At 45.1% G+C, this 12,125-nt stretch overlaps 1 long non-coding RNA gene across 3 annotated transcripts in view; it reads left to right on the top strand.

Annotated features, from left to right (window-relative positions):
• Positions 1-12,125, top strand: part of LOC137217834 (uncharacterized) — a 214,795-nt gene that overhangs the window by 162,762 nt on the left and 39,908 nt on the right. For 2 of the 3 annotated variants that reach the window (XR_010940284.1, XR_010940285.1), the window contains exon 2: positions 11,544-11,636. The exons of the other annotated variant lie outside the window; for it this stretch is intronic. This is a non-coding gene — a long non-coding RNA (uncharacterized lncRNA). The remainder of the gene's footprint in view (positions 1-11,543; positions 11,637-12,125) is intronic. 3 annotated transcript variants of the gene reach the window in all.

Below are 12,125 nucleotides of genomic sequence, written 5' to 3'. Positions count from 1 at the left end.
GCCATCTGGTCCTGGACTTTTGTTTATTGGAAGATTTTTAATCACAGTTTCAATTTCATTAGTTGTGATTGGGCTGCTCATATTTTCTGTTTCTTCCTTGTTCAGTCTTGGAAGGTTATACGTTTTTAAGAGTTTGTCCCTTTCTTCCAGGTTGTCCATTTTATTGGCATAGAGTTGCTTTTACTAGTCTCTTAGGATGCTTTGTGTTTCTGCAGTGTCTGTTGTAACTTCTCCTTTTTCATTTCTAATTTTATTGATTTGAGTTCTCTCCCTCTTTTTTTTTTTTTTTTTTGCGGTTTGCGGGCCTCTCACTGTTGTGGCCTCTCCCACCGCAGAGCACAGGCTCTGGACGTGCAGGCTCAGCGGCCCTGGCTCAAGGGCCCAGCTGCCCCGTGGCACGCGGGATCCTCCTGGACCGGGTCCCCCGCATCAGCACGCGGACTCCCAACCACTGTGCCACCAGGGAAGCCATCCCTCTTTTTCTTGATAAGTCTGGCTAATGGTTTATCAATTTTGTTTATCGTCTCAAAGAATCAGATTTTAGTTTTATTGATCTTTGCTATCGTTTTCTTAGTTTCTATTTCATTTATTTCTGCTCTGATCTTTATGATTTCTTTCCTTCTGCTAACTTTGGGTTTTGTTTGTTCTTTTTTCTCTAGTTTCTTTATGTGTAAGGTTCGATTGTTTATTTGAGATTTTTCTTGTTTCTTGAGGTAGGCTTGTATGGCTATAAACTTCCCTCTTGGAACTGCTTTTGCTGCGTCCCATATGTTTTGGATCATCGTATTTTCATTGTCATTTGTCTCTAGGTATTTTTTTCTTTTGCGGTACATGGGCCTCTCACTGTTGTGGCCTCTCCCGTTGTGGAGCACAGGCTCTGGATGCGCAGGCTCAGCGGCCATGGTTCACGGGCCTACCCACTCTGCGGCATGTGGGGTCTTCCCGGACCGGGGCGCGAACCCATGTCCCCTGCATCTGCAGGCAGACTCTCAACCACTGCACCACCAAGAAAGCCCTGTCTCTAGGTATTTTTTGATTTCCTTTTTGATTTCTTCAGTGATCTCCTGGTTATTTAATAACATATTGTTTAGCCTCCATGTGTTTGTGTTTTTTACGTTTTCTTCCCTGTAATTCATTTCTAATCTCATAATGTTGTGGTCAGAAAAGATGCTTGATATGATTTCAATTTTCTTAAATTTACTGAGGCTTGATTTGTGACTCAGGATGTGATCTGTCCTGGAGAATGTTCCATGCGCACTTGAGAAGAAAGTGTAATCTTCTGTTTTTGGATGGAGTGTCCTATAAATATCAAGTAAATCTATCTGGTCTGTTGTGTCATTTAAAGCTTCTGTTTCCTTATTTATTTTCATTTTGGATGATCTGTCCATTGGTGTAAGTGAGGTGTTAGAGTCCCCCACTATTATTTGTTACTGTCCATTTCCTCTTTTATAGCTGTTAGCAGTTGGCTTATGTATTGAGGTGCTCCTATGTTGGGTGCATATATATTTATAATTGTTATATCTTATTCTTGGATTGATCCCTTGTACATTATGTAGCGTCCTTCCTTGTCTCTTGTAATATTCTTTATTTTAAAGTCTATTTTATCTGATATGAGTATTGCTGCTACAGTTTTCTTTTGATTTCCATTTGCATGGAATATCTCTTTCCATCCCCTCACTTTCAGTCTGTATGTGTCCCTAGGTCTGAAATGGGTCTCTTGTAGACAGCATATATATGGGTCTTGTTTTTGTATCCATTCAGTAAGCCTGTGTCTTTTGGTTGGAGCATTTAATCCATTCACATTTCAGGTAATTATTGATATGTATGTTCCTATGACAATTGTCTTAATTGTTATGGGTTTTTTTTTGTAGGTCCTTTTCTTCTTTTGTGTTTCCCACTTAGAGAAGTTCCTTTAGCATTTGTTGTAGATCTGGTTCGGTGATGCTGAATTCTCTTAGCTTTTGCTTGTCTGTAAAGCTTTTGATTTCTCCATTGCATCTGAATGAGATTCTTGCCCAGTAGAGTAATCTTGGTTGTAGTTTCTTCCCTTTCATCACTCTAAATATGTCATGCCACTCCCTTCTGGCTTGTAGAGTTTCTGCTGAGAAATCAGCTGTTAACCTTATGGGAGTTCCCGTGTATGTTATTTGTCATTTTTCCCTTGCTGCTGTTAATAATTTTTCTTTGTCTTTAATTTTTGCCAATTTGATTACTATAAGTCTCAGCATGTTTCTCCTTGGGTTTATCCTGCCTGAGATTCTCTGCGCTTCCTGGACTTGGGTGGCTATTTCCTTTCTCATGTTAGGGAAGTTTTCTAGTATAATCTCTTCAGATATTTTCTTGGGTCCTTTCTTTCTCTCTTCTCCTTCTGGGACCCCTATAATGAGAATGTTGTTGCATTAAATAGTGTCCCAGAGGTCTCTTAGGCTGTCTTCATTTCTTTTCCTTCTTTTTTCTTTATTCTGTTCCACGGCAGCAAATTCCACCACTCTGTCTTCCAGGTCACTTATCCATTCTTCTGCCTCAGTTATTCTGCTGTTGATTCCTTCTAGTGTATTTTTCATTTCAGTTATTGTATTATTCATCTCTGTTTGTTCTTTAATTCTTCTAGGTCTTTGTGAAACAGTTCTGGCATCTTCTCCATCTTTGCCTCCATTCTTTTTCCGAGGTCCTGGATCATCTTCACTATCATTATTATGAATTCTTTTTCTGGAAGGTTGCCTATCTCCACTTCATTTAGTTGTTTTTCTGGGGTTTTATCTCATTCCTTCATCTGGTACACAGCCCTCTGCCTTTTCATCTCATCTGTCTTTTTGTGAATGTGGTTTTTGTTCCACAGGCTGCAGAATTGTAGTTCTTCTTGCTTCTGCTGTCTGCCCTCTGGTGGATGAGGCTATCTAAGAGGCTTGTGTAAGTTTCCTGATGGGAGGGACTGATGGGGGGTAGGGCTGACTGTTGGTCTGGTGGGCAGAGCTCAGCAAAACTTTAATCCGCTTGTCTGCTGATGGGTGGGGCTGGGTTCCCTCCCTGTTGGTTGTTTGGCCTGAGGTGACCCAACACGGGAGCCTACCTGGGCTCTTTGTTGGGCCTTGGACAGGCTCTGGGAGGGCTCCCGCCAAGGAGCATTTCCCAGAACTTCTGCTGCCAGTGTCCTTGTCCCCATGGTGAGCCACAGCTTCCCCCCCGCCCCCCGCCTCTGCAGGAGACCCTCCAACACTAGCAGGTAGGTCTGGTTCAGTATCCTATGGGGTCACTGCTCCTTCCCCTGGGTCCCGATGCGCACACTACCTTGTGTGTGCCCTCCAAGAGTGGAGTCTCTGTTTCCCCCAGTCCTGCCAAAGTCCTACAATCAATTCCCACTAGGCTTCGAAGTCTGATTGTCTAGGAATTCCTCCTCCCATTGCCGGACCTCCAGGTTGGGAAGCCTGACGTGGGGCTCAGAACCTTCACTCCAGTGGGTGGACTTCTGTGGTATGTGTTCTCCAGTGTGTGAGTCACCCACCCAGCAGTTATGGGATTTGATTTTACTGTGATTGCATCCCTCCTACTGTCTCATTGTGGCTTCTCCTTTGTCTTTGGACGTGGGATATCTTTTCTGGTGAGTTCCAGTGTCTTCCTGTCGATGACTGTCCAGCAGCTAGTTGTGATTCTGGTGTTCTCGCAAGAGGGAGTGAGCGCACGTCCTTATGCTCCGCCATCTTGGTTTCTCCTCCTCAAGAACTCTTTTTGAGAGTAGCAAATGAGTTTTTTTCTTATTTATGAATCTCTAATCCTTGCACTGTTGTTGTTATTATAGCTGCATGAGTTTTCCCAGTTACATCCTCATTCAACATTTATTGATCCAGAATTAGTGCAGATCTAGAGCTTTAAAATTTCATAGCAGAGTTAGAGAAGCTTGGAGTTACGATCTTCCCTTTCAAGGTTACTGGTAGGGGAAGCAGGTGGGAAAGGGCCAGCGTTGATGGCCAGGTGAGGCAGTGGAGGTTAGACAGGGTTTAGGTGGGAGCAATAACATTTCTCTCAGTTTCTCCTCCTACTTACTAGTGCCCACGTGTGACTTTGTAGCTCAGGAGAGGCACAGTGGGTGGGTTGGTGGTGACAGTAACTGTAGCTCTTCCGGATATTGGCTGTTGCTTCTATCATTTATGAAAAGCTGATGGGTGGGAACACCTGTGCATGTGGACATCTTAGACCTGGAGGAATTCCACTCAGACTCCAGTAGCCTCATGACTTATCACAGACATGGCATGCTGCTGACACCGCAGGGCCAGGCAGTCTAGAAGAGGCAGGCCTTGGCACCTGGTGCCTCTCATGGGCTTGTAGAGTAGTTGGCACTGGTGAGAGAAATGGGACTTCGTTCCTGGGAGTTTCTGAGGCAAGGAGGAAAGTCGGGGAGAAATGGGGGTTAGGAGAAAAGCAAAGAAAGATTGCACATAGGAACAGTGAGGGGTAATAAATCCCAGGCAGGTTTGGTGAAGGAATGATTTTTATAGAGAGGCATGTTTGCTTTATTGTATTCTTTGGAATTTAGATCACCTTAGAAAGCCCATTTAGGCAGCGAGAGTATGTAAAGGCAGAATGGGGCTGTTGATGAATACATTTGAATCATGCAGTGTTTGTGGTTCTGTGACTGCCTGACTTCACTTAGCATCATGTCCTTAAGGTTCATCCATGTTGTCACATGTGGCAGTATTTCCTTCTTGTTTAAGGCAGAATATGTCAAATTTTCTTTATCCATTCGTCTGTTGCTGGGCATTTAGGTTATTTCTACATCTTGGCTATTGTGGATAGTACTGTAATGCACGTGGGAGTGCTGATATCTCTGTGAGATCTGATTTCAATTCATTTGGATGAAAACCCAGTAGTGGGATTGCTGGATTTAGTCAACAGGAATTAAGTTTCAGCTAGGCAAGGTGAGTGAGTTCTAGAGGTCTGCTCTACAACGTGGTACCTGGTACCTAGTATCGTTAACAATACTGTATTGAACACTTAAAAATTGAAGAGGGCAGCTCTCATGTTGAGTGTGCTTACTACAATAACATAAAATTTTGCAAAGCTGTATTTGAGTCTTAATGCATGCCGTGTGTTTGAATAATTGGTTTAATCTGGACTCCTAGGACATAGGTTTTATTATCTCCATTTAATAGAAGCAGAGTTCAGAGAGGACGGTGATTTGCTCAAGGTCACACAGCTGAATCAGTGGCACAGATGAGCCAAACCCGATCCTTTTTGACTCCACAGTCCATGTTTGTGGCTAGCTGGAAAGAAATGGAGGGGACCCTGGACGTACATAGTCAGGGTGAATAACCTAAGAAGCTTTGGGAGAGGCAGTGGCTTAAAATGTTGGTGTAGGGATGTATTGCCAGCCGAATTTCCAGGAAATTCTCATTTTTACCCTCATGCTTTTCAGATGGACGCTGTGAGACTTTGCTGAAACACATTTTCTTGCCCTCCTTTGAATTTGCTGGACATGTAAAATTTTCTCCTGTCACTGCTGGCTGATTTTAGAATGTGGCAGCAGGCTTGTGTCATGCAGATAATATTTGTGGTGAACAACTTCCTTGTGTCCTTACTGCTTCTGTGTTATGCTTTTATTACTTTTCTGGCTTGTTCATCTGTGTCTTTGCCGGCTGGCTCAGGGTGGAGCCTGTGTGGCCCGCGAGGCCTCGCGGAGAAGGTCGTCTTCTGACAATACTCTGTTGCATGGAATCCGGGTTTCACTTCCAACTTGGAGACTGAGAAGAGGTTCACATTATTACCCCGAAACTGTCTAGAACAAAATAGTGAAGGTATTGGTATTCCTAGATCTAGATCTTCAGATTAAAAAAAAAAAGAAATTAATAAAATTTAGAATGTGAGTTCCAGAAGAATAGACATAAAGATGAATCTAGTTGTCCAGGCTGTTTTTTAGACAGATGTCAGACCCTAGTGTAATCTTCCTATCTAATTACTCAGATACAGTTTACTCACACCTGTCAGTGGCAGCGTGACAAGCCCTAGAAGTTATGGAGATACCAGGAAACCCTGCAGATAAGCCTGTTCGCTGGTAGTAACCGTCACCTTTACGTGGGTGCAGGTCCTTTGAACGAAGGTGGTGTCTAAGCTGCTCTGAGTGACAGACCAGCCCTGACACAAGCCACCCCAGCATGCTCCTAGGACAGGTGGCATCGGCAGCACCTGAGAGCTTGCCCCCCCAGAGCCCCTGAATCAGGAGCTTGGAGTTAGAGCCCGGGGATCTGGTGTGCAGAAGCCTGCCAGCTGCTGCAGGAGCTTGGAGTTAGAGCCCGGGGATCTGGTGTGCAGAAGCCTGCCAGCTGCTGCAGGAGCTTGGAGTTAGAGCCCGGGGATCTGGTGTGCGAAAGCCTGCCAGCTGCTGCCGCTGCTTGCCGCAGCCTGAGAACCAGCGCCCGGACCGATCAGATCCCAGGCTGGCTTTTTTTAAAAATTATTTATTTTTTAACATCTTTTTTGTGGTATCGTGAGGACCCTTTTGTCTTAGAACATGCCAGTATCTGTGATGCACCCAGGGCCCACCCATGTGTGCAACACTTTATTCAGTGATGCTGTGGAAAGTCGGGTTTGGCCTTTCACTGCGGACACTGAGGGACACCTGGGCCCCTGCCAGGAGAGACTGGCATCAGTAACAGACTCCTCTCTCTCTCTGCGGCAAGTAAGTTTGGATTCCCAGTCAATCTAAGGTGCTGACCCAATGTGCCCTCACTTTTCTCAAATCTGTGTTCACCTTAAGCAAATGAACGAATCGCTACTCAGGGGTCTTAATGAGCTGCAGGTGCCTTCAGTCCTGTTCCAGCTGGTGGACTTTGAGAAGGCAGCTCCACACGTGCCAGTTAGCTTCCTTGGCTACGTCGCAAAACGAAGGCTAAAATGCAGCCATCTCTGTGAATCGTGTCACCACGAGTCTCTGAAGCTGGGCTCAGAAGGAGGCCATCCACCGGTGAGTTTCTGAGGCAGGTGTCCTTGGTCCTCAGGGACCCAGATTCAGGACACCTCCTAGGATGTTTATGACATGGGATGTTGCTTCCACGTGCAGCCGCGCACGGCAGCTTGGCGCTCGTGCCGCTGGCGCTCGTTTTCTCTGTGTCCTTTCACCTACTGAGAGCCTCATCTACACACAAGACCACAAGAATCTTTTTGCCCAATTAAAAATGTCATCCTCACAGAGTGGGAAATGTACCTGGGTCTCCTGAGAACATTAGTAATGCTTTCTGATACATGTAGGACAAATATATTGTGTCCTTTTCTAGGGTCAGAAAAGGTTTCTTGTGCTTCCTGTGTTATTTTTCTTGCAGTATCTTACATCGTTTGAAAGCACCTTGACATTTTTAAACTAAGTGATAACTTATGAACAGTAAAGCGCATGCCGTGTGCCCGTCTTTAGCATACAGCGTGATGTGTTTCACCTCTGTCTGCACCTGTGTAACCGATACCAAGATCGACGTCCATCTTTCGTGCAGCACCTGCCGTTGCCCTCCTGCTCCTGCCAGGCTCTCTGTCGGCTCCAGGCTGTGTATCTGCTGATTTTCCTCACCATCCATTAGTGTTGTGTGTCCTTGAAACTTCATGTGAGTGGAAGCAGGGAGTGTGAACTCTTCTCTGTCTGTCCTCTTCCTCACCCCCAACATGGTGTCAGTGTCGCCCACCCACGTGGATGCCTGGATCACTAGCTCAGTGTTTATTACTGGAAAGCACCTTGCATTTTTATCTGGGAGAGGGAAGTAGTGAGAAAACAAATTGGTTCTACTGGACTTAGATGTGAAAGCAGAGTTACTAAATGAGTCAATCCTAGGTTTTTGGTTGTGGAAATAAATACTCCAAGTGGGAGAATACCTTTGGAGGTATAATATTCTGTTCTATAATAATAATAATAATTCTATAATATTAATAATTATATATAATATTTTATATATATTATATAATAATTATATAAAAATATTATATATATTATATATAATAATTCTATAATATTCTGTTTCCTCTGCTTTTAGATTCCTAGGGTCTCTTGGTTGAAGGGTAATTGACTCCAGTAGGTAAGTGGGTGGTGTGAGGTGCTGGAGAATCTAGACTTGTGGACAAGTAAGAGACTTCCCAGAGGCAGGGAGTGTGGCCGTGCTCTGAGGCAGCCCTCCAGGGGACAGGCAAGGAGGGGGAGGTGCGGCGAGCCACTCCCGTTTGCCCAGCACCCGCACACCTGTTTTCCTTAAAGTCATCTTTGACTCATCTCTGGGCCTGGGCCATGTTCCACAGCAACATCAAAAAGGCTCCGAGGAAGGCCAGCTTCGCCTTGGGATGTGGGTGTGATCCAGTGCTTTCTGTGGGTTAGCTCCTGCCCTGTGATTCGTGGCCGTGGGGACTGTGGATCCAACCTACTTAAACCTGGATCATCGAACCACCCCTTTCTGACTCAGGAGGCCCCTAGCAAGACGGTTCTGTTTGATGCTTCGATATCCTGCACCTGCCTTAGCCCAGTCCTCCTGAGTGTCCCCCCACCCCTGACTGCCTGGCCTGCACACTCCATCCCTGCCTTTCAGCCCTGCTTACTTCTCCTGTATCATCACCTGCACATGTGCCATCCTTTCTGCTCAGAGGGTTGCCTGGGTGACTGTGACTCTAGAGGGAGAGGATCCATGCTCTCTGGGCATTGTTCATCCTCTAGTCACATCCTCAGGGCAGCCCCAAGCTGGTATCTGAGGAAGCACTTTGTTCAGCAGCCCAGGTGACAGTGTTCCCCAAAAGTACACTGGACAGACACAAGGAACCTTTTCCCCGTTGTTATGTGGCAGGTGGTTTCAGTGGGGTAGTGTGTGATTTTTGTCCCCTCTCCCCAAGGGGTGTTTGACAGTATCAGGAGATACAGCTGGGAGGTGGCAGGGGCTACTAGCATCTAGTAGGGGGAGGCCAGGGATGCTGCCACACTTTGAATGCACAGGATAGACCCTGACAACAAAGAATTATCTGGCTCCAAATGCCAAGAGTGACAGGTTTGAGGGACCCTGATGTTAAACAACTTGGGATACAAGCTTGTGGTGAAAATGAAGGCATAGAGGAGGTAGATACAGAGAGGGAGAAAGATGGAATTGTCACGTCAAGAAGTTACGAGCTGAATTGGCAGGGTGAGAAGTAGTTTCACATATGCACTGAAGACAGGCTAGATTGGGTAAATGTAGATGAGGGTGAACATAGTCAATTAAAAATTATATAAGTGGCATTAAGGTCTAGAAAGCTCGGGAGGATGCTTGTAGGGTTGTGAGTAGGAAACCAATCTTTATAAGGAGAAAAAGAAAAAAGCTGTGAAGGAGAGCCTTGAACTTGGGGAAATCCTGTTGATGTGTTGGGACATCACCCATAGGTAGTTTGTATCCGCTGACAGCGCTGGAGGATGGGAGCAGCCTTGTTTGTGATTCTAAATCAATCGTATCAAAGCAAAGGCAAAACTAACAGACCCTTTTGTGCCAGCTTTTAAAAAGAGATGAGTCTTGGAAGAGAGAACCTTCTCAATGATCAGCCATGCATTATTGAAGGAAGCTAAGGGGGTAGCAGGAGAAGAGCAAACTCTTTGTTCCCACTGGCTGGCATTCTTGTCTACTTCTGATGCCTCCCATGGGAGTCACCACTTGTGACTTTGTTTCAGGCGCACATGACTCTTCCTAAAGAAGCCTAAACATCCTCCTCTGCCTCGAGCAACTAAGATGGAGCGTAAAGGAGACTGTCCTTGAAAGGAAAAGTTAAGCACAAATGCTAGGATTCTGAAGCAAGAAAACGGCTTGACAGTAGACGTCCAATTGTGGGGAATTTTTGGACCATTCACATCACTGTTTGCTTTTGTTGGCAAGGTTAGCTTAGAGCAAGCAAAGCACTTTGAAGTATTTTGTTTAGACAGGAGGAATGAGGAATTCATAGACTTTGAGTTGGAGAGGACTTCAGAGGTTTTCAACCTGGTCTCCCACCCAATGGAAGAATTCTCTTCCATGGTCGCCATTGGCCTCCAGCCTTGGCCCAGCGTCCCGACGTCCCAGTGTTCCTGCCTTTCATGGGTCGGCTCTCTGTTTGGCAGCCCTGGTCATTAGGACTATTTTTTCAGCCTTGGGATTTCACCTCCTTTGCTCTGGGCTTTCTCTCTGAGCAGGAGAAATGAGAGCTCCTGCATTGATGACTAACTGGGCAGTGGTTCAGGAAGGGTCCTGGGCAGGACTGAGGATTCTCCACTCGCTGAGAAATAAACGTGGAACGACTTTTATTTTCTCTAGTGACAGCTGTCCTGGGGATCTCTGGAGCCCCTCTTTTCTGTTCGATGTTGAAATCTCTTGAGGATGTCTTTTATGGTATCTTATTTAATTCCTATTACTTAAAGACTGTACCTGTACTGCTGTCCATCTTGAACTTAAATTTCTTACTGAAGTAAAAACTCTTCCTTCTTGTGCAACCCCCAAGCTGGCTGGACTTGGGGACTCTGAGGCCTGGAGGGCGTGGCAGTGAGGACAGGCCCTGCACTCTGACTCCGTCTCTGTCTGAACTCCCCTGGTATTGGTGCAAACGTGAGCTGGGTGGAGGGAAAATACCAGACGCTTCTCTCCGTCACTGCCCTTGGCCGAATGTTTCAACCCTCTCTATTGTCTTTGATACCCCAGGCCTGCAAATATTTCAGCACAACTTTCATGTATTCTTTCCTTCCATTGCTTCTCATATAACAAGGCCTCACATACTTTATATTTTAGTTCCCTCAGATTAAAGAGTCTACCAGTAAAAAAAATATGAAGTATTCATATTTATAAGACTATCAGCTCTTCCCAGAGTGTGTTCCACCTCACGAAACAGAACAAAATGTAACTGCCCACATTGGCACATAGAAACTGCATTCTATGGTGAAACAGTTTTAGGAAAATGCTTCCTTCTGTGTTTTTGCCCCTTCCTTTTCACTGAGGATTTCCATTGCATGTTAGCATATTAAAATCCCCAGTAGCCTTGCTTCACGTTGACCCCAACTTGTCTTAAACTTAATTGGCCATGGAGCCGTTTTTATCACATAAAGTGTATTACACACACAGTGCGTAACCCTCTAATACATATTCATATACATCTAGTAACAAAATATGTAACCGAACAATTTGTGCAAATTATACTGTTCCTAATATTCACCGTCTTAAGTTATAGACCAAAGTACAAATATTGTTAGAGATCCTGAGTCTGGCTGAATCTTCAGGTACCCCATTAGGAGACCCCCAAAGGTTTCTAGCTTGAGCTTCTAGCTCTCTGAGTTCTAGGCCACGTGAGGGTTTAACCGCTGACTTGAGCCATTTCAGGTTTATAATCTCACCTTACTTTTGTAAAGGGACCATTTTTTTTCTTTTTACAAATACTTCCCCTCGCACATCATTTTCCTTTTTAGTCTCTCTTCACCAACCAATTTCAGACACATACAAGAACTATGTAATGTGTTGCTCCAAGGTGGAGGAAAACCTGGTGAGAGGCTCAAAGCTCGGTTTTGTGGAAGAGAATTTGCTAAATTCCTTCCTCTTCCTTTTCAGCATGAGTTCATGGGCTCAGCCTGGAATACCTACCTCCCAGAGGGCAGGGAGGAGTGAGGCCTGCCTTCAAGCATTAGCCAGGAGGTAGGAGAGGTAAAAGTAAACCTCTGAGCCTCAGAGCCTACCTGCATTTACTGAAAGGTCCTCGCCACTTCTGCCCGCCCACGTTGGCTTAGGTCAGTATTAGGTGCCGTGAGCAAAGTGATATGTAGCACAAGAACCAATCACACATGAACTGGAGGATTCAGAACTTCAGAAGAGGAAATCAGCATGTTAGTAATCTTCTGGGAAACCCAGACATGCTTAAGGGGGCTGAAGAGGTTAGATAGCAGGTATTTTGACAATGTAGCTTACATTTGCTGTCAAAACCAAGTCAAAAATGGCAAATAGCTGGGTTTTCAGAGAATTTGAAATGGCAACATTTAGATAATTAGTGCAGTACGGACAGCTAGTTGTCCCGTAAATTACTCAGGAATGCTATTTTTCTTAATACTAAAACCTCTGATTTTTAAGTGGGTACCTAGGCTCCCAGAATGAAGACTACATTTCCCACTCAGCCGGGCAGCTTGTTGAGGTCCCGTA

Source organism: Pseudorca crassidens, chromosome Y, assembly GCF_039906515.1.
Source record: "Pseudorca crassidens isolate mPseCra1 chromosome Y, mPseCra1.hap1, whole genome shotgun sequence".
Classification (NCBI taxonomy): Eukaryota; Metazoa; Chordata; class Mammalia; order Artiodactyla; family Delphinidae; genus Pseudorca; species Pseudorca crassidens.
This window is presented reverse-complemented; position numbering and strand designations above follow the sequence as displayed.